This window comes from Rattus norvegicus, chromosome 17 (genome assembly GCF_036323735.1).
Source record: "Rattus norvegicus strain BN/NHsdMcwi chromosome 17, GRCr8, whole genome shotgun sequence".
Classification (NCBI taxonomy): Eukaryota; Metazoa; Chordata; class Mammalia; order Rodentia; family Muridae; genus Rattus; species Rattus norvegicus.
In genome coordinates this window covers 57,684,092-57,709,531 of record NC_086035.1, presented here as the reverse complement: position 1 = coordinate 57,709,531, position 25,440 = coordinate 57,684,092, and the positions used below count along the sequence as shown (strand labels likewise).

Below are 25,440 nucleotides of genomic sequence, written 5' to 3'. Positions count from 1 at the left end.
TGAATGGAGACCCCTAAGAGGGACAGCAGCTCAGGCTGCCTCTGACTCTATCGACTGGCAACCCCTGCTGCACTGGCACAAAGTTACCTGGAGAGGTGACAACAAAGCACGCCTGTGTCTGTTCTTTCCAGCATACAAACGTGTCAGCTCATCACAATGACCAGTGTCCAAGTCCAGTCTCTCCACCCAGTTGCCACTAAACTGTGAGAATGGCATGGCTGGTTATTTATACTGGAGGTTGACTGTTCATTGAGGAAGCTTTCATCAGGGTGCACTGAGATACAGTTTACTGGTAGAGTGGTAAAATTTGCTCTTTTAAAAATAGAATCTTTATAAACTATAGGAAAGAAAAAAGTAATGAGTAATTTGAGAAATTTTGCTCAGCTAGTATTTGGGTATTGTTTAACCGCACCCAACTTTGTTTAACCTTTTGTCGGTTTCCTGCATGGAATTTTGGCAGTAATGATTGGAGCTCTAGCAGCCATCCCATGGTCTTGAGGGTAAGTTCAGGATGCTGTGCAAAAACAGAACATTATGTCCTTGATGCTTTCATAGAACTATCCATGTCTGGAACAGAAGAAAAGAAACCTGGGCGTTTAACTTACCATAACCAAATTTTTATGTGAACCTGCTTCCAAAGGATAAATTAACTGTTCATGATGTTGAACAGTGTCCCTGAAACCCAGCAGCAAAGGATCAGTACAATAAATGACAGGAACCCATAGTTGGCCACCAGGAGACTCTCTCTACTCATTACACATCCTTGATAAATGAATTTTGTAGAATGTTCTATGAGGCACCAAGAAAAACACGGGAATACATAGCTAACCATGTGGACACAGTCTCTACTCTTAAGAGACTTCACTGTTCATTAGAATTGGAAGCCTATATAGGCTGAGATCACCCCATGTGGGTGTCCAGATCTATCCTTCCTCTAAGGTCCAGGCTGGGCCAGTGGTTCTCAATCTTCCTAATTCTGCTGACCCTTTAATACAGTTCCCTACATCGTGCTGACCCCCCAACCATAAAATTACTTCTTTGCTACTTCATAACTATAATTTTGCTATTGTTATGAATCATAATGTAAATATCTGATATGTGACCCCTGTGAATGGGTCATCAACCCCCGAAGAGGTGGCAACCCACAGAGTGGGAACTGCTACTCTAAGGTGATTGAGTGTCAGGCTAGCCCTCTCTCCCTCCCTATGGGAGTGGCTAATGCCTCACTTCATTCTTTGGAAACTCATTAAAGCTCAGTCTTGAAACTTGTCTCTGATGCTATCCCTCAGTGCCCTGGAAGCGGTGAGGAGGGCGTATCGGGAGTGACCATCATGAGTCAATCCCACTGCCTTTCTTGGGACAGTTCTGTTGTTCATCAGCATTCAAAAGTACAAACAGGGTCAGTAGGCCAAGTGGTGCAACCTAATGATCTAAGGTCTATCCTTAGGCCCACATGGTACAAGAAGAGAACCAGTGCCCACAAGCTATCCTCTGACCTCCACAGATACACTCATGCACAAATTAATAGGTGCATACACATATAAAGCAAAATGTAAATAAAGTGTATATATACATATATAAATACTTAAGTAAAATTATAAAGGAGATGCTAAAGAGAAACAAGTAAGAATACCAGCAATGATTATGGACTGTAAAGTTCAGATGATCCCTCGTTATCTCCATTTATTTACCTCTTCTAACATTTTAGGAATGCATATCCCCTTGGACTTTTCTCTCACAGCTCCATGCCTTTACCTCTATCACAGGCTTAGAGTAATGGTGCCCCCACGGAACCAGCTCTCCAAACAAGAAGCAGACCATAGCAGCTTCCAGAGACCCTGTGCTTCCTCTGAGCTGGGGGATGCTTGGCCTGATCTCTAAGAACCATATGTTAATTTCGCTAGTGTCTCACTTTGTGCACTAGCATTCTTTAATTTCATGTCAGGTCTGTCTTTATCTAGCATTTATATGAGATTCATTCCTGCTGTTGAGCATAGATCCAGATACTTCTTTATCTTCACAGGCAATACTCCCCTAGAAGATTGAACTAGCTTGCCAAGTTACTCTGTGGGTTGCCAGAAAATCTCCTTTGGACTATTACATACAGGTCTGAACGTATTGTGTGTTTCCTCTCGGGCATATGCCTCAGAGTGATATCGTCAAGCAGTTGGACGAGCATATGTTTATCCTCTCAGTAGGACTGCCAGCTCTCTGAACTGGCAGTTGTATTGCTTTAGAAATAAGAAAAGAGGGCTGGAAAAATGGATCAGTGGGTAAAGGCACCATTTTCCTGAGACTCAAGTCCAAAGCTTTTAGTGCAATACTGAATGACCTTTGACTCTAACCTGTCCATCCTGCCTGCTTCCCAGGATGTAGCTCAGCACACAGGGCACCATGGCTAAATGTCAGTCTTGTTTCTTCCACACCCCTCCCCCACAGCCCACTCTTCTCAAACGCTTTCCCATCTACAGTCAACATTTAAAAATATGAAGTCTATATCGAACACCATTATTGATGATGATTCTGCTGGATTTTTCTGCCTCACATTGCATTAGTCATGTCTCACACTTCTGTTCCCTTAAATCACTGTCTGTATCCCTCTCACAGGATCAGGCATAGTTTGCATCTGAAGTGTCCCCCAGAGGGTGGCCCTCAAGGCTCAGCCCCTCCTTGGTGCCATTGAAAGCTCATGAAAATGCTTAGAGGGTCTCAGGTCACTGGGGCTCCACTGGGTCACTGGAGGGACAATGGGACTCCAACCCCACCCTTCTCCTCTCCCTGAGATGAGTTTTATCGTCACTCACTTCCTACAAACAACAGGGCCAGTCATAGACCAAAACATCTGCGACAGGGAGTCAGCAGGAACCTCTCTCTTCACAAGCTGAGTGGCTCAGACCTGGAGAGGTAGTGATGCCACAGCAGCATAGCACAGCTGTCATGGACAGTCCACTCAGTCTCAATGTTCCCTGACAGAGTTTTTGCTCCTAGAAGTCTTGAAAGACATTCTGACCTAATGCTCAGTAAATTAGGTTGTGCATGACTGACTACCTGGGGCAGAGCAGGAAGATCTGCTCCAAGTGGGGCTGAATGTAGGTGGGATCAGGCACTCATGGCGGATCTTACTGCTTTTAAATTTTTCCCTTGTTATAAGTGTGAAGGGTGGGTGTGCAAGGGCATGGTACATGTGGAAATCAGAGGACAACTCACAGAAGTTGGTTCCACGATGTGGATTCCAGGGATTGAAGCCTTGGGGTACAGTATGTTAGAATGAGCCAAGCTTTGCCACCATAAAAACCACTGCAAAATCCCAATGTTTTCTTTTTTTTTTATTTTTAAAAAGATTTATTTATTTTATTTTTTTTATTAACTTGAGTATTTCTTATATACATTTCGAGTGTTATTCCCTTTCCCGGTTTCCAGGCAAACATCCCCCTCCCCCCTCCCCTTCCTTATGGGTGTTCCCCTCCCAACCCTCCCCCCATTGCCGCCCTCCCCCCATAGACTAGTTCACTGGGGGTTCAGTCTTAGCAGGACCCAGGGCTTCCCCTTCCACTGGTGCTCTTACTAGGATATTCATTGCTACCTATGGGGTCAGAGTCCAGGGTCAGTCCATGTATAGTATTTAGGTAGTGGCTTAGTCCCTGGAAGCTCTGGTTGCTTGGCATTGTTGTACTTTTGGGGTCTCGAGCCCCTTCAAGCTCTTCCAGTTCTTTCTCTGATTCCTTCAATAGAGGACCTATTCTCAGTTCAGTGGTTTGCTGCTGGCATTCGCCTCTGTATTTGCTGTATTCTGGCTGTGTCTCTCAGGAGCGATCTACATCCGGCTCCTGTCGGTCTGCACTTCTTTGCTTCATCCATCTTGTCTAATTGGGTGGCTGTATATGTATGGGCCACATGTGGGGCAGGCTCTGAATGGGTGTTCCTTAAGTCTCTGTTTTAATCTTTGCCTCTCCCTTCCCTGCCAAGGGTATTCTTTTTCCTCATTTAAAGAAGGAGTGAAGCATTCACATTTTGATCATCCGTCTTGAGTTTCGTTTGTTCTAGGCATCTAGGGTAATTCAAGCATTTGGGCTAATAGCCACTTATCAATGAGTGCATACCATGTATGTCTTTCTGTGATTGGGTTAGCTCACTCAGGATGATATTTTCCAGTTCCAACCATTTGCCTACGAATTTCATAAACTCGTTGTTTTTGATAGCTGAGTAATATTCCATTGTGTAGATGTACCACATTTTCTGTATCCATTCCTCTGTTGAAGGGCATCTGGGTTCTTTCCAGCTTCTGGCTATTATAAATAAGGCTGCAATGAACATAGTGGAGCACGTGTCTCTTTTATATGTTGAGGCATCTTTTGGGTATATGCCCAAGAGAGGTATAGCTGGATCCTCAGGCAGTTCAATGTCCAATTTTCTGAGGAACCTCCAGACTGATTTCCAGAATGGTTTTACCAGTCTGCAATCCCACCAACAATGGAGGAGTGTTCCTCTTTCTCCACATCCTCTCCAGCATCTGCTGTCACCTGAGTTTTTGATCTTAGCCAATCGCACTGGTGTGAGGTGAAATCTCAGGGTTGTTTTGATTTGCATTTCCCTTATGACTAAAGATGTTGAACATTTCTTTAGGTGTTTCTCAGCCATTCGGCATTCCTCAGCTGTGAATTCTTTGTTTAGCTCTGAGCCCCATTTTTTAATAGGGTTATTTGTTTCCCTGCGGTCTAACTTCTTGAGTTCTTTGTATATTTTGGATATAAGGCCTCTATCTGTTGTAGGATTGGTAAAGATCTTTTCCCAATCTGTTGGTTGCCGTTTTGTCCTAACCACAGTGTCCTTTGCCTTACAGAAGCTTTGCAGTTTTATGAGATCCCATTTGTCGATTCTTGATCTTAGAGCGTAAGCCATTGGTGTTTTGTTCAGGAAATTTTTTCCAGTGCCCATGTGTTCCAGATGCTTCCCTAGTTTTTCTTCTATTAGTTTGAGTGTGTCTGGTTTGATGTGGAGGTCCTTGATCCACTTGGACTTAAGCTTTGTACAGGGTGATAAGCATGGATCGATCTGCATTCTTCTACATGTTGACCTCCAGTTGAACCAGCACCATTTGCTGAAAATGCTATCTTTTTTCCATTGGATGGTTTTGGCTCCTTTGTCAAAAATCAAGTGACCATCGGTGTGTGGGTTCATTTCTGGGTCTTCAATTCTATTCCATTGGTCTATCTGTCTGTCTCTGTACCAATACCATGCAGTTTTTATCACTATTGCTCTGTAATACTGCTTGAGTTCAGGGATAGTGATTCCCCCTGAAGTCCTTTTATTGTTGAGGATAGCTTTAGCTATCCTGGGTTTTTTGTTATTCCAGATGAATTTGCAAATTGTTCTGTCTAACTCTTTGAAGAATTGGATTGGTATTTTGATGGGGATTGCATTGAATCTGTAGATTGCTTTTGGTAAAATGGCCATTTTTACTATATTAATCCTGCCAATCCATGAGCATGGGAGATCTTTCCATCTTCTGAGGTCTTCTTCAATTTCTTTCCTCAGTGTCTTGAAGTTCTTATTGTACAGATCTTTTACTTGCTTGGTTAAAGTCACACCGAGGTACTTTATATTATTTGGGTCTATTATGAAGGGTGTCGTTTCCCTAATTTCTTTCTCGGCTTGTTTCTCTTTTGTATAGAGGAAGGCAACTGATTTATTTGAGTTAATTTTATACCCAGCCACTTTGCTGAAGTTGTTTATCAGCTTTAGTAGTTCTCTGGTGGAACTTTTGGGATCACTTAAATATACTATCATGTCATCTGCAAATAGTGATATTTTGACCTCTTCTTTTCCGATCTGTATCCCTTTGATCTCCTTTTGTTGTCTGATTGCTCTGGCTAGAACTTCAAGAACTATATTGAATAAGTAGGGAGAGAGTGGGCAGCCTTGTCTAGTCCCTGATTTTAGTGGGATTGCTTCAAGTTTCTCTCCATTTAGTTTAATGTTAGCAACTGGTTTGCTGTATATGGCTTTTACTATGTTTAGGTATGGGCCTTGAATTCCTATTCTTTCCAGGACTTTTATCATGAAGGGGTGTTGAATTTTGTCAAATGCTTTCTCAGCATCTAATGAAATGATCATGTGGTTCTGTTCTTTCAGTTTGTTTATATAATGGATCACGTTGATGGTTTTCCGTATATTAAACCATCCCTGCATGCCTGGGATGAAGCCTACTTGATCATGGTGGATGATTGTTTTGATGTGCTCTTGAATTCGGTTTGCCAGAATTTTATTGAGTATTTTTGCGTCGATATTCATAAGGGAAATTGGTCTGAAGTTCTCTTTCTTTGTTGTGTCTTTGTGTGGTTTAGGTATAAGAGTAATTGTGGCTTCGTAGAAGGAATTCGGTAGGGCTCCATCTGTTTCAATTTTGTGGAATAGTTTGGATAATATTGGTATGAGGTCTTCTATGAAGGTTTGATAGAATTCTGCACTAAACCCGTCTGGACCTGGGCTCTTTTTGGTTGGGAGACCTTTAATGACTGCTTCTATTTCCTTAGGAGTTATGGGGTTGTTTAAATGGTTTATCTGTTCCTGATTTAACTTCGATACCTGGTATCTGTCTAGGAAATTGTCCATTTCCTGAAGATTTTCAAATTTTGTTGAATATAGGTTTTTATAGTAAGATCTGATGATTTTTTGAATTTCCTCTGAATCTGTAGTTATGTCTCCCTTTTCATTTCTGATTTTGTTAATTTGGACACACTCTCTGTGTCCTCTCGTTAGTCTGGCTAAGGGTTTATTTATCTTGTTGCTTTTCTCAAAGAACCAACTTTTGGTTCTGTTGATTCTTTCTATGGTCCTTTTTGTTTCTACTTGGTTGATTTCAGCTCTGAGTTTGATTATTTCCTGCCTTCTACTCCTCCTGGGTGTATTTGCTTCTTTTTGTTCTAGAGCTTTTAGGTGTGCTGTCAAGCTGCTGACATATGCTCTTTCCTGTTTCTTTCTGCAGGCACTCAGCGCTATGAGTTTTCCTCTTAGCACAGCTTTCATTGTGTCCCATAAGTTTGGGTATGTTGTATCTTCATTTTCATTAAATTCTAAAAAGTTTTTAATTTCTTTCTTTATTTCTTCCTTGACCAGGTTATCATTGAGTAGAGCATTGTTCAATTTCCACGTATATGTGGGCATTCTTCCCTTATTGTTATTGAAGACCAGTTTTAGGCCGTGGTGGTCCGATAGCACGCATGGGATTATTTCTATCTTTCTGTACCTGTTGAGGCCCGTTTTTTGACCAATTATATGGTCAATTTTGGAGAAAGTACCATGAGGAGCTGAGAAGAAGGTATATCCTTTTGCTTTAGGATAGAATGTTCTATAAATATCCGTTAAGTCCATTTGGCTCATGACTTCTCTTAGTCTGTCGACATCACTGTTTAATTTCTGTTTCCATGATCTGTCCATTGATGAGAGTGGGGTGTTGAAATCTCCCACTATTATTGTGTGAGGTGCAATGTGTGTTTTGAGCTTTAGTAAGGTTTCTTTTACGTATGTAGGTGCCCTTGTATTTGGGGCATAGATATTTAGGATTGAGAGTTCATCTTGGTGGATTTTTCCTTTGATGAATATGAAGTGTCCTTCCTTATCTTTTTTGGTGACTTTTAGTTGGAAATTGATTTTATTTGATATTAGAATGGCTACTCCAGCTTGCTTCTTCTGACCATTTGCTTGGAAAGTTGTTTTCCAGCCTTTCACTCTGAGGTAGTGTCTGTCTTTGTCTCTGAGGTGTGTTTCCTGTAGGCAGCAGAATGCAGGGTCCTCGTTGCATATCCAGTTTGTTAATCTATGTCTTTTTATTGGGGAGTTGAGGCCATTGATATTGAGAGATATTAAGGAATAGTGATTATTGTTTCCCTTTATATTCATATTTGGATGTGAGGTTATGTTTGTGTGCTTTCATTCTCTTTGTTTTGTTGCCAAGACGATTAGTTTCTTGCTTCTTCTAGGGTATAGCTTGCCTCCTTATGTTGGGCTTTACCATTTATTATCCTTTGTAGTGCTGGATTTGTAGAAAGATATTGTGTAAATTTGGTTTTGTCATGGAATATCTTGGTTTCTCCATCTATGTTAATTGAGAGTTTTGCTGGATACAGTAACCTGGGCTGGCATTTGTGTTCTCTTAGGGTCTGTATGACATCAGTCCAGGATCTTCTGGCCTTCATAGTTTCTGGCGAGAAGTCTGGTGTGATTCTGATAGGTCTCCCTTTATATGTTACTTGACCTTTTTCCCTTACTGCTTTTAATATTCTTTCTTTATTTTGTGCGTTTGGTGTTTTGACAATTATGTGACGGGAGGTGTTTCTTTTCTGGTCCAATCTATTTGGAGTTCTGTAGGCTTCTTGTATGTCTATGGGTATCTCTTTTTTTAGGTTAGGGAAGTTTTCTTCTATGATTTTGTTGAAGATATTTACTGGTCCTTTGAGCTGGGAGTCTTCACTCTCTTCTATACCTATTATCCTTAGGTTTGATCTTCTCATTGAGTCCTGGATTTCCTGTATGTTTTGGACCAGTAGCTTTTTCTGCTTTACATTATCTTTGACAGTTGAGTCAATGATTTCTATGGAATCTTCTGCTCCTGAGATTCTCTCTTCCATCTCTTGTATTCTGTTGGTGAAGCTTGTATCTACAGCTCCTTGTCTCTTCTTTTGGTTTTCTATATCCAGGGTTGTTTCCATGTGTTCTTTCTTGATTGCTTCTATTTCCATTTTTAATTCCTTCAACTGTTTGATTGTGTTTTCCTGGAATTCTTTCAGGGATTTTTGCGATTCCTCTCTGTAGGCTTCTACTTGTTTATTAATGTTTTCCTGTGTTTCCCTAAGTGTGTTCATGTCTTTCTTGAAGTCCTCCAGCATCATGATCAAATATGATTTTGAAACTAGATCTTGCTTTTCTGGTGTGTTTGGATATTCCATGTTTGTTTTGGTGGGAGAATTGGGCTCCGATGATGGCATGTAGTCTTGGTTTCTGTTGCTTGGGTTCCTGCGCTTGCCTCTCGCCATCAGATTATCTCTAGTGTTACTTTGTTCTGCTATTTCTGACAGTGGCTAGACTGTCCTATAAGCCTGTGGGTCAGGAGTGCTGTAGACCTGTTTTCCTCTCTTTCAGTCAGTTATGGGGACAGAGTGTTCTGCTTTCGGGCGTGTAGTTTTTCCTCTCTACAGGTCTTCAGCTGTTCCTGTGGGCCTGTGTCTTGAGTTCACCAGGCAGCTTTCTTGCAGCAGAAAATTTGGTCTTACCTGTGGTCCCGAGGCTCAAGTTCGCTCGTGGGGTGCTGCCCACGGGCTCTCTGCAGCGGCAGCAACCAGGAAGACCTGTGCCGCCCCTTCCGGGAGCTTCAGTGCACCAGGGTTCCAGATGGTCTTTGGCTTTTTCCTCTGGCGTCCGAGATGTGTGTGCAGGGAGCAGTCTCTTCTGGTTTCCCAGGCTTGTCTGCCTCTCTGAAGGTTTAGCTCTCCCTCCCACGGGATTTGGGTGCAGAGAACTGTTTATCCGGTCTGTTTCTTTCAGGTTCAGACGGTGTCTCAGGCAGGTGTCCTGCCGCTCCTGGGCCCTCCCCCACGGGAGCCCAGAGGCCTTATACAGTTTCCTCTTGGGCCAGGGATGTGGGCAGGGTGAGCAGTGTTGGTGGTCTCTTCCGCTCTGCAGCCTCAGGAGTGCCCACCTGACCAGGCGGTTGGGTCTCTCTCTCACCGGGTCTGGGAGCAGAGAGCTGCTGCGGGCCGGGATCCGCGGGTCAATCCCAATGTTTTCTAACCGTGTGCTTAACTCATGTCTCGGTTACGGATGGACATCACAGCAGCCTCATGAGAAGGGAGTGGAGTTGTCATCAGCTGCTAAGCAGTTCCTCTGGAAGAAAGGAAAGAAACAAAGAAAGAAAGAAACGAAGAGAAACAAAGAGCTGTGGAAGACCTTTCCCTACCCATGAAGGTTCAACTGACATACACATGACCATTCCAGGGTTTCAGCAGCCAGGATGTACCCTTCTCAGGTCCTCAAAGCCTACAAATGCTTTGAGAGAGTTCTCATACTTCTGAGGGGTAAACAAGGGCCAGAACTGGGTCTAGGATAATCCCTATGACACTACGTGGGTGATGGAAAAAAATTAAAGACAAATCTTCATCGCTCATCTGGACTGAAGGAATTGGAGTGAATGACAATTACTTGACCCTGTGGAAATGGGTATGAAGGGAAGGGAGCAGGGCTGCTGGGGAGATGGCTCAGCAGGTTAAAATGTTTGCTGTCCAACCGTGAGGTTCAGATCCCCAACACACCTATACACGCACACACAAGCACACATACATACACAGGCATGCATAAGCACACACACATACACACACACACACACACACACACACACACACACACACACAGGTTGGGGAGGCACAGAAGTTACAGAAAAGAGTCTGCAGCATGTGTAGTTGCCAAGACAAAGTGAGACTAGAAAACAACCACTCCAAATCTCCAGCCTGAGGAAGGAGGGAACTGGGTGCTGGATGTGAAACACGCCTGGACGACCATTTCTGTGGGAGAAAAGCAAGTTAAAGAAAAGACGTTTTATACATGCTTTGTGTAAAAGCATAATCCAGCAAAGCCAATTCAGTGAGTCCGCACCTGGCCCGATGCAGGGCTGCTCTCTCTGTGTTCACCCTCAGTTTCCAGCTCTGCAAGACACACCCCTGCAACAAGCCATGGCTTTGGGATGTTTTAGATAGGAGCATGGCTCACTTAAACAATTCTGCACGGAAAATTCCCAAGCTTTGGTATAGACTGCCAGGCGGTGCTTAAACAAGTGTTCTGCTCATCTGCATAATCCCGACTCTTCCAAGCCACTTTGAATAAAGTACTTGATGAATGAAGGAATTCAGTCTTTTCACCGGACTCCAGCCACTTTGTGCTTCAGCTTTCAAACAGAGCCACAAGCACAGGCCTGGCTCAGGCAGGCAGCCAGAAGCTCTGACCTTTGGTTGGTCTCTTGGACCTTCAGTCGCCTATGATTTCATGAAGGTTTCTTTAATAATCTCCAAATCTCTACCTATGCATGTCAGAACCAAAAAAAAAAAAAAGCAAAGAGATTAAAAATAAAATTCCTTGATGGTAGGGTCCGCAGTATAGTAAAATAGAAGGACCTGCCTTTGAGGGAGGCTACAAGCTCAAATGCTCCCATGAGTACCCGCCAAGAAGGGCTTGCTCCTTCCTGGGCTGGCTATACACTGAGTGCTTCCTCATGCCTCATCCAGGGCCCCAGAGGCCTCTGTACTTAATTTACACAAGAGGAAATTGGACTCTGACATCCATTCCTCAATGATAAGGTAGAAGTCACCCATGCCCTGTAACAAATACACACACACACACACACACACACACACACACACACAGACACACACACACACACCAGTCTTTCTGCCCTCCCACCTTTCTCCCTGTTCCTCCTCTTCCTTTCCCTCCCCTTTTCATTTATTTTGAGATGTAGAGTTTTACTCTCTAACAGATATGAGGGTGCAACTGTTTAATCCTAGCACCCAGGAAGGAGTGGCAGGCATATCTCTACAAGACTGGCCTGGTCTACATAGTGATACCTAGTTTCAATCATTGTCATGGTCATTGTCACTGTTGTTATCATCATCATCCGAGATGATTGCCAGAAGCTCAATGTTACTTTTCATATGTTCTATTTCAAAGTTACTTTTTGTATTTTTCATACTCACTCTAGGTATTGAAAGTTTTGTTGAAGACAAAATCTACTGTGAGCCTTGGCAGGGCTGCTACTAGGAATTGATGACAGTTGATCGAGGAAGAGGCACTCTCTCCTGGACAAGTGACTGCTGGTAGGTTGTCCTTACCCCAGTGCTTGACCCCACACCCATGTGGGGTCAGCACAATTGGATTGGGAACGGTATAGATAATAAAAAGAGGACATGAAGTTTGCAGGTGTTATATTTCATCTTGAGACATGTTAGAGTCATCTGAAGGAGGGAAGCTTAATTGAAAAACTGCCTCTAAAAGACTAGGCTATATGCAGGCAAGCCTGCTGGACCATTTTCTTACTTAGTAACTGATGGGGGAGGTCCCAGCTCATAGTGGGTGGGGTCATCCCTCAGCCAGTGGTCCTGTGTGGGCGTGTGAGAGGTCAGACTTGTGAAGGAAAAAGAGAGATGGAAGACAGAGGTGCCGCACACTCCTGGGACTCCCCGGAGAGTCCTGATACAAGGCATTAGATCTAAGATATCTCCCATACCTGTGAGACATCGAAAGGGCAGTGGCTGCTTCCCCATCCTCACAGAAGTCTAACAGCCCCCCGCCACACACACACACACACACACACACACACACACACACACACACACGCACACGCACACGCACACGCTCGCAAGTACTTCATCAGGCAGGGATTTCACTGGGGCACCTTGTCAGTGTGTCAAGATATGATTGGCTGAGGATCTAGGAGCTTGGGATTGGCTCAAACACTGTATATATACTTCTGCGCTGCACAGTAAACTCAGATCTGTACCCTGATGCTGGTCTCCAGAGTCTGATTCCTGGGATTTGTCATATGACTCCATCACCTCTCATTCCTACAGTCCTGTTCCACAGTCCTGGCTTCTGTAAGAAAGCAGGCTGAGCAAGCCAATAAGCAGCATGTCTCTGTGGCGTCTGCATCAGCTCCTGCCTCCAGGTTTCTGCCTTTTTTTGAGTCCCTACTCTGACTTCCTTGTGTAAGCCAAATAAAGCCTATCCTCTCCAACTTGCTTTTGGTCATAGTGTTTCATCACAGCAATAGCCATCCTAACTAAGATAGGTGGGTATGGGTGAGTCGGAGGGAAGTAGTAGAGAGAGATGATCAAAATTCATTGCATAAGAATATGAAATTTTCAAAGAATAAGTTTTAAATGTTATTTTGAAAAAACTGCTTAGGAAGACCATAGAAGACACTTTATAACTCACAGTCAGTTGGGCTTTTAATGTGCTCGTGCATCATGATTCTTCCCATGATCTGTGGTGAATTTTCCTCCTCCCCCATTGCTTACCATCAAGCTCATTTCCTTTTCTGGTTGCACTGCCTCCTGGAGCAGCCCCACCTCCTGTCTCCCAGAGCAACCCCACCCTCTTAGAGTAGCCCTGGTCCTCTGCCCCTCCACTTACTCTTTCAGACACTGGTAGAAAACAGGAGAGGTTCCTCAAAACATAAATATAGGAGTTACTATAGGACCTCGTAAGCACAGTGCATGTACACACAGAGGGGCAACAGCATCAGTGTACAATACTGTCCGAAATCGGCCATGACTATGTTTTGTCTTATTTTAGTTTGGGGCTCTTCTAGATTTAAAAAAAATTATTGTGTGTTAACATGCACAGCACACCACATATGTGGGGAGAGGAACTTGTAGGAGTCTGTCCTTTTTTTCCACTCCCTGGCTTCCAGGGATCGAACTCAGGTCATCAGATTTGGTGACAAGTTGCTCTTACCTAGAGAGTCATCTTGCCAGCCCAGTCATTTTGTCATTGAGGGGGAAAAAACAGAAGCAACCCCTGCTGTTTCCTCAGCAAACTCAGGAATTCCTCTAATCTTTTAGAAACCTTGACTCAGGTCACAGCAGGATTCTTAGCTTTGACTATAAATTTCAGGGCTAGGTGGTCTGATCAGAAGAAGTTGGTAGTTTTATTATAAATACCTTTAGAATAGGCTCCAGTGTGAAGGTTAGGAGGAGGAGGGGGAGGGAGAAGAAGGAAGAAGAATAAGAGGAGGAGGAAGAAGAGGAGGAGGAGGAAGAGGAGGAGGAAGAGGAAGAGGAGGAGGAAGAGGAAGAGGAGGAGGAAGAGGAGGAGGAAGAGGAGGAGGAGGGGGAGGAGGAGGAAGAGGAAGAGGAGGAGGAAGAGGAGGGGAGGAGGAGGAAGAGGAGGGGAGGAGGAGGAAGAGGAGGAGGAGGGGGAGGAGGAGGAAGAGGAGGAGGAGGGGGAGGAGGAGGAAGAGGAGGAAGAGGAGGAGGAGGAAGAGGAGGAGGAAGAGGAGGAGGAGGAGGAAGAGGAGGAGGAGGGGGAGGAGGAGGAAGAGGAGGAAGAGGAGGAGGAGGAAGAGGAGGAGGAAGAGTAAGAGGAGGAGGAAGAGTAAGAGGAGGAGGAAGAGGAGGAGGAGGAGGAAGAGGAGGAGGAGGAAGAGTAAGAGGAGGAGGAGGGGGAGGAAGAGGAGGAGGAGGAAGAGGAGGAGGGGGAGGAAGAGGAGGAGGAGGAAGAGGAGGAGGGGGAGGAAGAGGAGGAGGAGGAAGAAGAGGAGGAGGGGGAGGAGGAGGGGGAGGAGGAGGGGGAGGAGGAGAAGAAGAAGAGTTGTCTTACTTTCTGAGATTATCTCAGAGGAGCCACACCCACACTCTGGGTGTGTCAGTTTTCCTCCTGTGCCTCGCCTTCACATTCATCAATCCTTGCTCTACCACACTCATCTCCCGATGTGGTAATCTTGGAATATATTTCTAGGATGTAGCTACTTCATAGAAGTTCATATTCTGTAGCCCATAATAGGTTGGATTCTTCTAGATGCAGTAACTGAGATATATTTTTGTATAGATTTTTCCCGTGTGTGTGTATGTGTGTGTGTGTGTGTGTGTGTGTGTGTGTGTGTGTGTGTGTATGCTGTATATATGTGGGTGTTTGGGTGCATATATGTGTGTATGGATATACACAGTGTGTGGAGGTTAATCTCATGCCAACCAGAGGGTCAACCTCAATTATCACTCCCACCTACCTTTTTAAAACAGAGTCTCTCACTAGCCTACAGCTTTCTCATCAGGCTAGTTTGGTTGGCCAACAAGTCCCAGGAGCCCCCTGTTTCTACCTCCCTAGATCTAATCTGAAATTTCAATACATATCACCATGACCTGATTTTTTTTTTAATATAGTCTCTGGTGGTTTAACTCAGATCCTCAGACTTGTATGTCAAACACTTTTAACTGAGCTCTCTCCTCAGTCCAAGTTAAGTTTGGATTCTTATGACACACTCTCAAGATTGAAGTTTGGGGAGGAAAGGGAGCTGGGGAGAAGAGCAGAGAAAAACGAAGGATTAGACAGGGAACTTGAGCTACAGCCAGGCTTTAGGAGACCGACTGATGACACCAGGGACTCTGCAAACTGACCAGGGGCTGTAGGGGCCTTTCCAGAGTCCTCTGAGTTGAAGTGAAAAGGCCAAGTGTTTGTACCCTCTGCTAGTCTGTATTGAATGTGGTTGGTTCCAGAAAGGAACAAAACCTTGGGCAAAATAGCTCTGTTCAGCTGAGTTGATCCCCTCCGGAGGCTAAAATCTGGATATGGGAACCTTAGGGTCACTTCTGGTATTAGGAGGCAATGAGTCCTTGATTCCTAATGTGGTATTGAATGGAGTGGGGGAGGGGCACTGCCCCCAGGCTGCATTATTTGCAAGCAATTGAGTGAAATGAAGTTCTTGTCTGTTACCTCATTACAGCCTTTAGTGGTCAATAGCAGATTATGAATTTACTAAGAAGATTTGCACAAATCCATAACTTAGAAGACATTGACGACCATTTATTAGAATCAGCTGAAATTTACACTTAGGGGTCATGTGTACTAGAAATCATAGCTCAATTGAACAAACACACAAAGAACATTAAAAGGCAGACTTGGACAAAGGATTTTTAGATTGAGCATCAAACAGCACAAGCAGCCATAGGTAGGTTAATCCTCGGAAACCTGAGAAAATGCTCTCCACAAGCAATGCTTTCTTAAAACCCACAGAACAGGAAAAACATGTTTGCCAATTGCTTTTCTGATGAAAGATTTGTATTTGGATTATATGACGTAGCCCATTAAGACAACCAACTAAAAGAAGGCTTAGAAATAGCCAGTAAGGGGCTGGGGATTTAGTTCAATGGTAGAGCGCTTACCTAGGAAGCACAAGGCCCTGAGTTCGGTCCCCAGCTCCGAAAAAAAGAACCAAAAAAAAAAAAAAAAAAAGAAATAGCCAGTAAGCCCATGATGTCATTAGTCACAAGATAAATGAAAATCCAAACCATGGTTTAGTAGTCACCACATGACCCATCAATTCCTTTCCTAGAGAAGGGTCAAAGAGAAGTAAGCCATAGTGAAGCTTGGGGGTTGCTGCTCATCCAGGACACTGAGACAGATTGTCCCTTTTAATTACTTTTAATAATGCATATGTGGGGGGGTGTACATGTGATTGTAGGGGTCTGAGGAAACCAGAGGCCCTGGATGCTCTTGAGCTGGAGTTGCAGGAGGTTGTGAGCCACCAAAGGTGGGTGCTGAGAACTGAACCTGGGTCCTTAGGAAGAGAAGTAAGTGCTCTTAGCCTCTGAGCAAGCCAATCCTACATTGTTTACTAGAAGAATGGTGAAGACCATGGACAGGCAGACATAAGCATGGTGGTGACTCAGGAACTTTCAGGTCCGTGATGCAGAGTGGCACCCTTATTGTAGGTCTCAGAGGAAGGAAGAGTGGGAGTTTCACGGTGTGAGCCTGCAGCTACACACTCCCTGATCCCCCCTGCTTCAGGAGGAAGGAAAGGAATGCTGGGAAAGGAACGTTCAACTCCTGTATCCATTATACAGGTGAGAATGTGTTGTCAGCAGTAGACTTCTGGTGATCTGAGAGCAGCCTGAGGTCTGCAAGCTTGCTCAAGGACATGAGAACGGCACCTGGGAGTCCATTACAGCCTCACAGACAGAGCAGCTGCAGATGGGCAGAACTTGAATGATGCTGGATCTGGTATTCTAACTTGCAGGTCTGTGTACATCCAGTCTGTAAGGGTCTGGCATTCTAACTTATAGGTCTGTATACAACCTGTCTATAAGCTCAAAAAGCCAGCAGTAAAAGCAATGAAATGCCTTTCAAACAATGACTAGAAAGCCAGAATTTGGAGCACTGTTGATCTTCAAAAGGAATGATAACGTGATTTCTAGACCATGACTGAGTCTTACAAGTGTCATGCTGAGTGAAAATAAACCAGAAGCACAAAGAACGCACATCATGTGATTCCATTTGTATGAAATGCTGGGAATAGGTATAGCCAAGTAGGTGTAGCCATTGACATACTCGTCAGTTATTGGAGAGGTAGTGAGGAATTGAAGGACTATAGGGGCTCTTGCCAGCCTTACACCCATCACCTCAGGTCAATATTAGGCCAAGTACCAGCTTCCCACCTTGGGTCAAGGCTAGGCCAAGTTTCATTCTTCACCCACAGTTCTTAGGAAGAGCAGGAACATTCTTGAAAATCCGAAGAATGTACTGACTGATAGTCGCCTGACCCTCTGGTCCCAGATAGAGTTTGAAGGCATGTCATATGCTTGCTAGCCAATAGATTCAAAAGTCAATATGCTTAGCCAATAAGTTTAAACTGTACCCTTGCTGATGTAACCTGTACCCCTAAAAAGTATAAAAACTGCTTGCTATAGCCATTTGGGGTTGCCTTATAGTCACTTGTCACAAGGGACTGATTGAGGGTCACCCCTGACGAGCTGGAAAAATAAACCTCTTGCATTTGCATCGAACTCCATTCTTGTGTCTCACTTGTTGGGGTGTCTCCCAGTAGTTAAGATTTACATTTGGTGTTTTGTCTGGGAAGCCACCCCTCCCATGAGGTTTTGAGGAACTTTGGTCGGAGGAACAGCTTGAGCTTCATGTTAGGTACCATGGTTGTCTGTGTCCGTGTTGTCTGTCTTGCTTTTGGTTTGCTCTCAAGCGCCTGTAAGGCTTAGAGAGTCTCTGGTCTGCTCTGCTGTGATCAACTTGTAGCTGGCAGATATGCCTTAAGGTTCTGACCTCGGGGAGTCTGGAGAACATTTCACCACCCCACCCCCAATCCCTTGAAGAGACTAGGGAGAACTCTGCTCCTTTTGGAACCTGTTGGACTTGTTACCAGCATAAGCTGGTGGGTTACCTGTTATACCAGCATAAGTTGGCCGAGTCACCTGATTACCTGGTTTCTGTGCCTTTGGTAGGGGCAAGCTGTCTATGTTGATTGTCTTTCTTTTTGTTTTTGGACTTCAGTATTGGCAGGAGTCTTGATCTGCACCTGAGGCAGGGGTGAACTGTCTGTGTGTTGATTGTGTTTCTCTGTGTTCTGGGACTTGGGCTGATGTTAATTTTGGACATGGAACACACTGAATCTACCCCATTAAACATCCTAGTTAACCACTGGAGGGAAGTTAGGGGAAGAGGAGAAAACTTGTCAGTTGTAGTAAAGAAGGGCAGGTTAGTTCCTCTCTGCTCCTGCAAATGGCCCACCTTCAGAGTAGGGTGGCCACCCATAAGGATCCTTGATTTGCAAGTGATCAAAATGATAAAGGAAAGAGTCTTTAGACCAGGATCCCCTGGGCACCTAGACCAAGTGCCCTATATAGTTACCTGGAAGGATCTAGTGGAGAACCCCACCCCCCACCCCCAACTCCGAGACTCTTGAAGGTCCTGACCATGAAGGAGAAGAACCATGTAGAGACCAACGAGACTATAAAGAACATCCTCCAGCACCCTTCCACAGTGGATCTGATACTGATGGATCCTCCACACCCCTACCCCTACCATGGCCCCAGTTCTCCTCAAGGATCTCCCTTGAACACTCATCCAGCATCCTGTTATCCCCCCTCCTCCAGCCCCATCAAAGAGGGAGGGTGGGGAGGGTCTTTCAGAACTGGGACCCGCCATGGGGACCTGGAGCAAAAGGGCCACTTCGTCTGATACAACAGTGGCCCTCCCCTCCGAGCCTACAGGCCCATAGATGAGGATTATAATTAGGTCATGCAATATTGGCCTTTCTTTTCTGCCGACTTGTACAACTGGAAGGCCCAAGAGCCCCCTTTTCAGATAACACCAAGGGGCTGATTAATCTCAGACTGTTGTATTTACTCATCAGCCCACCTGGGATGATAGCCAACAACTCATGAGTGCTCTTCATGACCAAAAAGCAAGAGAGGACAATGCAGGAAGCCAGAAAGAATGATCCCTCAGACACTGGGGCACCGTCAATTGACCAGGCTGTCATCAGCAGTGTATTTCCCCTGCCACCTTGCTGCCCAATCCTGACCTGGGGCCACCACAGCACAAATATCAAATGTTGGCAGAAGCTCATGGGTCTCTGGAGGAAAGACCTCTCCAACTGACCCCTGTCAGGAGCCGAGGCTACCTAGTTTACAGGCAGGAGCAGTTTTCTTCATGAAGGTCAGAGATGAGTGGGTACTGCCGTGGTGGTCAACACAAATGTCATCTGGGCTGGTTGAACCTCTTACCCCACCCCCCCCCAAGCACACTGGCACAGAAAATGGAGCTAATTTTCCTTGGAACTTGGAGACAGCAAGAAAATTAACACCTACACAGATAGCAGGTATGTTTTTGCCACAGCCTGTGTCCCAGGAGCTATATACCAAAAGAGAGGTCTGCTCACATCAGAGGGAAAAGAAATTTAAAAAAAAAAAAACCAAACAGGAATTCTTGAATCTCTTGGATGCCCTGATGAGGCCAGCAACTGTATTATTCATTGCCCAGAACATCAGAAGGGAAGAGACTCAGTGGTGCGGGGCAATAACCTGGCAGACCAAGTGGCTCGAGAAGTGACTATGCAGAAACCTATCCTGGTTAGGGGCCTGCAAGAGATACTTGCTGGGAACTGGGTTTGGACTAAGGGATGGCCTCACTTAGAATATACTGCAGAAGAAAAGGCTCAAATTTCTTAAAAGAGGAAGGACAAGGCACACTCAAGGGGGAAAACTGTACTCCCCAGAGACAAACAAAAGACTCACTTGGCCAAATGCACAAATGGATTTCCCCACCAAGCAGAAAACAGATACTGTGGTAGCCAAGAAGATATTAGAAGAAAATTTTCCGAGGTTCTGAGTGCCCAAGGGAATTAGAAAATGGCCCTGCTTTCATTTCTAAGGTAAGTCAGGGGTTGGGAACTAATTGGAAGCTCCATTGTGCGCACTGTCCCCAGAGCTCAGGGCAGGTAGAGAGAATGAACAGAAACCTAAAATAGACCTTAACTAAATTGACCTTGGAGACTGGTGCTGACTGGGTGGTGCTTCTTCCCTGGCCCTGTTCCTATCCCAGAATACCTCCTACCATTTTAACCTGACCCCTTTGAGATCCTGTTTGGTATCCCAACTCCCTTGGTGTCCACTGGGCCCTCCCTAGAATTCCAATTCACTCATAGGAACCTCATCTTGAGCTTCTAAGCCTTTCCATCAATAGAACATGAGATTTGACCCAAACTGTCTGCCTTATATGCTCCAACAATGCCAGAGACCACTCTCCATTTCCAGACTGGTGGCTGGGTCTACATCTAGAGGTATCAGGTACAGTCGCTGGAATCCCAGTAGAGGAGACCCTTCCTGGTACTGTTAACCACTCCTACAGTTCTAAGGGTGGATGGTATTGTGGCCCTGGTACATGCATCCCATGTGAAACCTGCAGATGCCCACTCCCCGGGGACTCCTGCTGCCCCCATGTGCTGGTCTGTCTAACCTGGACTGTGGTTTCCACTGGAACTAGAGATGAGGTTGCCTCCCTGATGGCCTCCAAACCTCTCAACACCTGGTGACCCGACCTCACTTTTGACCTGTGCCAGCTGGTGGCAGGACTTGACTCATGGGACACCTCCACCCATGGTGGGAGTGCTGGCAGAAGCAAACTGCCCATATGGGAGAAAGAGGACTGTGGGCTGGGGGTGGGGGTGGGGGCGATAGGATGTGCATTCCCTACACAGAGTTATCACTTGTGTGAGGGCCCCCACTTACGTTTACCTTCGATGGAAGAAACCAGGCAAAAGTTCACTGATGTGGGAGTCCAGACCAGTTTTAGTGCACTTCCTGGGGATTGGAGACTACAGGAGATACCCCCTGGAACCCTCTTGGGACTTGATCATGACAAAACAAAACAAAACAAAACAAAACAAAACAAAACAAAACAAAACACTACACTACTGAGAGGCCGACCAGGGGAACTGAGGGTATTGAGATACCTTCTGTGCAGACGCCACCTATAACCCAATAATCAGATTCACTCAGAAAAGCAAAGAACCAACAAGATGGCAAGAGAAAAACTTGGAGACTCAGGTTGTACAAATTGTGATATGATGGCCAAGGTGAGATAGGGGCTAGAGAGAGAAGAGAGAGAACAGTCAGGGTTTGTTTGAAGCTTGGTTTAATTTGTCTCCTTGGCTAACCACCTTCATATTCACCTTGTTAAGACCCCTAATTGTTCTGCTATTGTTGACCTTTGGACCCTGCATATTAAACAAGCCTTCCTAAAAGAGAGAATATGTGCAGTACAGCTGATGGTCCTGCACCAACAATATGAGACCCTGAGGACAGGACCTAAAGAATATGAGCTAGTCACCAGAGACCCCCGAGTGCCAGCCTTATACCCACCACCTCAGGTCAATATTAGGCCAAGTACCAGCTTCCCACATTGGGTCAAAGATAGGCCAAGTTTCATTCTTCACCCACAGTTCTCAGGAAGAGCAGGAACATTCTTGAAAATCCGAAGAATGTACTGACTGATAGTCACCTAACCCTATGGTCCCAGATAGAGTTTGAATGCATGTCATATGCTTGCTAGCCAATAAATTCAAAGGTCAATATGCTTAGTCAATAAGTTTAAACTGTGACCTTGTTGATGCAACCTGTACCCCTAAAAAGTATAAAAATTGCTTGTTATAGCCATTCAGGGTTTTCTTACAGTCACTTGCCACAAGGGGTTGATTGAGGGTCGACCCCAACTTGCTGGAAAAATAAACCTCTTGCATTTGCATCGAACTCTGTTCTCTTTTCTCACTTGGGGGAGTCTTAAGCCAGTAGTTAAGACTCACTTCCAGCCTTACAGAACGACTGCTAGGAGTCCGTTTCGGGGCAATATGGCCACCTAAAATTGGGAATCAATAATGGTTGTCCAATTTGATGAACATACTGAACACTAGGAATTGCACTTACAGGGAGGAAGTGCAACCTACGAACTGATCAGAGCTCCCTTGCAAATGGAAAAAGAAAACCTATCTCACGGTAAGCCCAGTGCTTATGGCCAGCCTCTTCTCTCCGAAGCTCCTCACAAGGCTGCTGACCTTGTTTTGCTCCTGCACTCCAGATGACTGACAATTCTGTCTCACTTGTGTACTTCTGAAAGCCCTTCCTTCTACAGCTCTCCTTTGCTAACCAAGCACCTGTGAGATGCAAGTTTTTGGTTGCGTCATGTGATGCAGATCCATGTGATACACCTGTGTTTGATTTCAATGAGTATATCCAGAAGACGGCATTGGGGTATAGTAGACTTTTCTTGAAAGTTTAGAAAACTGGGGGATGGGGGTTGTTATTTAAGGCAAATGTCTTCAGACTGGATATGGAACATCTGCACCACAAGTCTCCCTCCTGTCCAACCTGGGACTCTCCTTCTTTCCTTGTGTGCTTGCCTCCTGGTCTTCCACTGCTTTACTGGGAAGCTTTGCACCAGCAGATGGATTCTGATAATAAAATCTTGATCTGATAAGCAGAGGGCTTTTTGTCTCTTCCTCATCCTCAAGTATCCTTAGGCCTAGCTCTGAATGACTGGATATAAAAGGTTTTCTTTGCAATCACTGACTTTGAGATTGTACCTCTCCCAGGATATAGCACTGGGAGGAAGCCCTTAGTTAATGACCTTACCCAGTTGTAGGTTAGTCTGTGGTCACTATTCTCTCCCCAGCACAAACACTTTGTCTCCTGTCACATTTGAGGCATGCCAAGTGAATGAGTAAACAGACACAGCCAGTCTGAGACGAAAGAGTTCTCTCAGTACAAACAGAAAGCAAGCAGAAATGACTTGTACACTCATCTTCTCCAGGTTCCTCCAGAGCTCCACATGCTTGCTGTGTTCTGGTCACTCAAAGAGTGCACTGCCCAAACATGGCTGTTCTTTACCAATACTTTGTTGTTTGATTGGTTGTTGCTTGCAAATCTCATTTCCTCTTTCTAGACCTTTTGTTTACTTAGCTGGAATTCCTTCCTTTCCTTTTTGACTGAGGATCGAGGAAGAGTCTAGAAAGTGGGTTCTTTGGATAAACACAAAATCCAGAGTGAGCACATTGAGGAAGAAAAGGAAAACGTCACCTCCCTAGGGGCAGGCACCAAGCAGTCCTTCTGTCACTAGGAGGTGTGTGTGTGTGTGTGTGTGTGTGTGTGTGTGTGTGTGTGTGTGTGTAGTTCACTTGTTAAGTATACAGTAGACATATAATGTGTCACAGGACTAATCCTTTAGAAGAGGAATTAACAAATATTTTTTCTGTAAATGACAATAGAGGAAAAGTCTGGGATTTTTATAGCCATCTATTCTCTGCTACTGCTGGCCAACTGTGGCGTTAACACTGAAGCCTCTATAACCACAGACACCTCTTCAAAGCATAGGTGTGGCTGTGGTCTAATAAAACTTTATTACCAGAGTCAATAGCAACAGATCCAGCTCTGAGCCCCAGCTCCTCTGGCTGTCGGCTTCTTGTATACATTGTTATTAGGACACTGAAATATAAGCTTCAATCCAATATAATGTCCATTATTTCTTTATTATTGTTCTTAGTTTTTGCATTTTGTTGTTGTTTAGGTTTTAAGACAGAGTGTCATTTAAAAGCCAGGTTTGCCTCAAACATGATATGTAATAGAAGCTAGGCATAAATTTCTTATTTTATTTTTAATTGTCATTATTCGTGTGTGTGTGTGTGTGTGTGTGTGTGTGTGTGTGTGTGTGTGTGTATACTCTTTCCTTACAATAGGCAGGGGCCCAGGGTTAGAACTTGTGGTAGGTCTGACTGAGCTCCTGGCCATAAGTCCTGATCCCGCTGCCTCCACCTTTCAAGTGTTAGGATTAAAAACCTAGAACACAGCATTTGTTTTGTTTTAAACCATGGCTCCCAATCTAGCCTAGCCTACTCTAGAACTTTCCATCTTCCTGCCTCAGTCTCCCAAATACTACAACAACAGGTATGTACTACAATAGACACCACTTCATTATCTTTATCATTGACCTGACATTGAGCCCAGTACTTAGGGAATAAACATGAATATTTGCTAAATAAAGGAAAGGTGGTTATTTTCAATAAACTGCTCAAAATCCTTATGCAACTGAAGACATGTATTCTCTCAGAGGATTCTTTTGTAAAAAGATATATTTATTTATTCTATATAAGCACAATGTAGCTGTTTTTAGACACCAGGAGGGGGCATCAGATCCCATTACAGATGGTTGTGAGCTACCATGTGGTTGCTGGGATTTGAACTCAGGACCTCTGGAAGAACAGTCAGTGCTCTTAATCACTGAACCATCTCTCCAGCTCACCCCAGAGGATTCTACTGATTAGAAGATGTAAGAGAGAGAGAGAGAGAGAGAGAGAGAGAGAGAGAGAGAGAGAGAGAGACGGAGAGAGAGAGAGAATGCAAAGGTTGACACAAGTAAACATAAACACTGGAAGGAGTTTTGTAAAATATGTATTTTATCTTATATGTATGTGTGTCTGTATGTGTATGTGTGTATGCACTGAATCTCCTGGAACTGGAGCTATGGATGGTTGTGAGTTGTCCATATGGATGCTGGGACTGAATACACTTCCCATTAAGAGCAACAAGAGCTCTTAACCATCTCTGAATGGTCGGTTTGAAGTTTGGTTTGATCATAAATTTATCATAAATTTACCTCAGTCCAGCTGTGCCAGCATCCCATTTTGTAAATGATGTGGATTTTCTAGTAAATGTTTGTTGACAGACTATGCTAATAGCCCAGATTATGGCTGATGTTAAGCTGCTACAGCTTTGGTTTCATGTAGAAAACGCAAATTTCTGCCTGCCTTATACAGAGGAAGTGCAAACCAATTTGATACTGTAATTTTCCTTCAAACCAGTTGTTTTGTGTGTATCATCTGGGCAGAGAATATGGCAGATGTTGGGAACACATGTCCTGAAGCTGCACTGTTTCTACTTGAGTTCTACTTCAGTCTCTATTGCCTTGCCTTGGAGTGACTGAAACAGGGTTGCCTCTAGAAACAGGCTTCTTCCAATCAGATTCTTACCTGGTAAAGATTTCAGAGCAATTCCCAAATTGTACCACCCACCCGGGAACAGACACACAAAACATCCTCCTGTGATACTTCATTCTCACACTGGAAGTCTCCCTAACTGTATGACAGGCAAGAGAAAATATAATCCCTGCCTCAGCAGCAGTTATGTAGGGATTCTGGTGCTGCCTCATGGTCAGCTCTGGATACGTGAACTGTTGTCTTCACCCTTCCTCATTCTTCTTCACAGCGTCATGGCGTCATGGCGAGCTGGATGTGAGGCCCCCACCTTATCAGTGAGCTGGAGCTGACGAGCAAGTGACATGTTCTGGACCAGCAAGGGTCAGAACAGCAAGGATATCTCCTGAGGCTTCCTCAGGAGGCCTGGG

At 44.6% G+C, this 25,440-nt stretch overlaps 1 long non-coding RNA gene across 4 annotated transcripts in view; it reads left to right on the top strand.

The window, feature by feature from the left end:
* The window catches only part of LOC120097795 (uncharacterized), a 40,189-nt gene extending 17,257 nt beyond the window's left edge, over window positions 1–22,932 (top strand). For 2 of the 4 annotated variants that reach the window (XR_010059476.1, XR_005495543.2), the window contains one exon: window positions 11,744–12,775. This is a non-coding gene — a long non-coding RNA (uncharacterized LOC120097795). Of the gene's footprint in view, window positions 1–11,743; window positions 12,776–21,973 lie in introns of those variants that run through there. The other 2 variants (XR_005495542.2, XR_005495544.2) reach the window with 2 other exon arrangements.
* The last annotated feature ends 2,508 nt before the right edge of the window (window positions 22,933–25,440 follow it).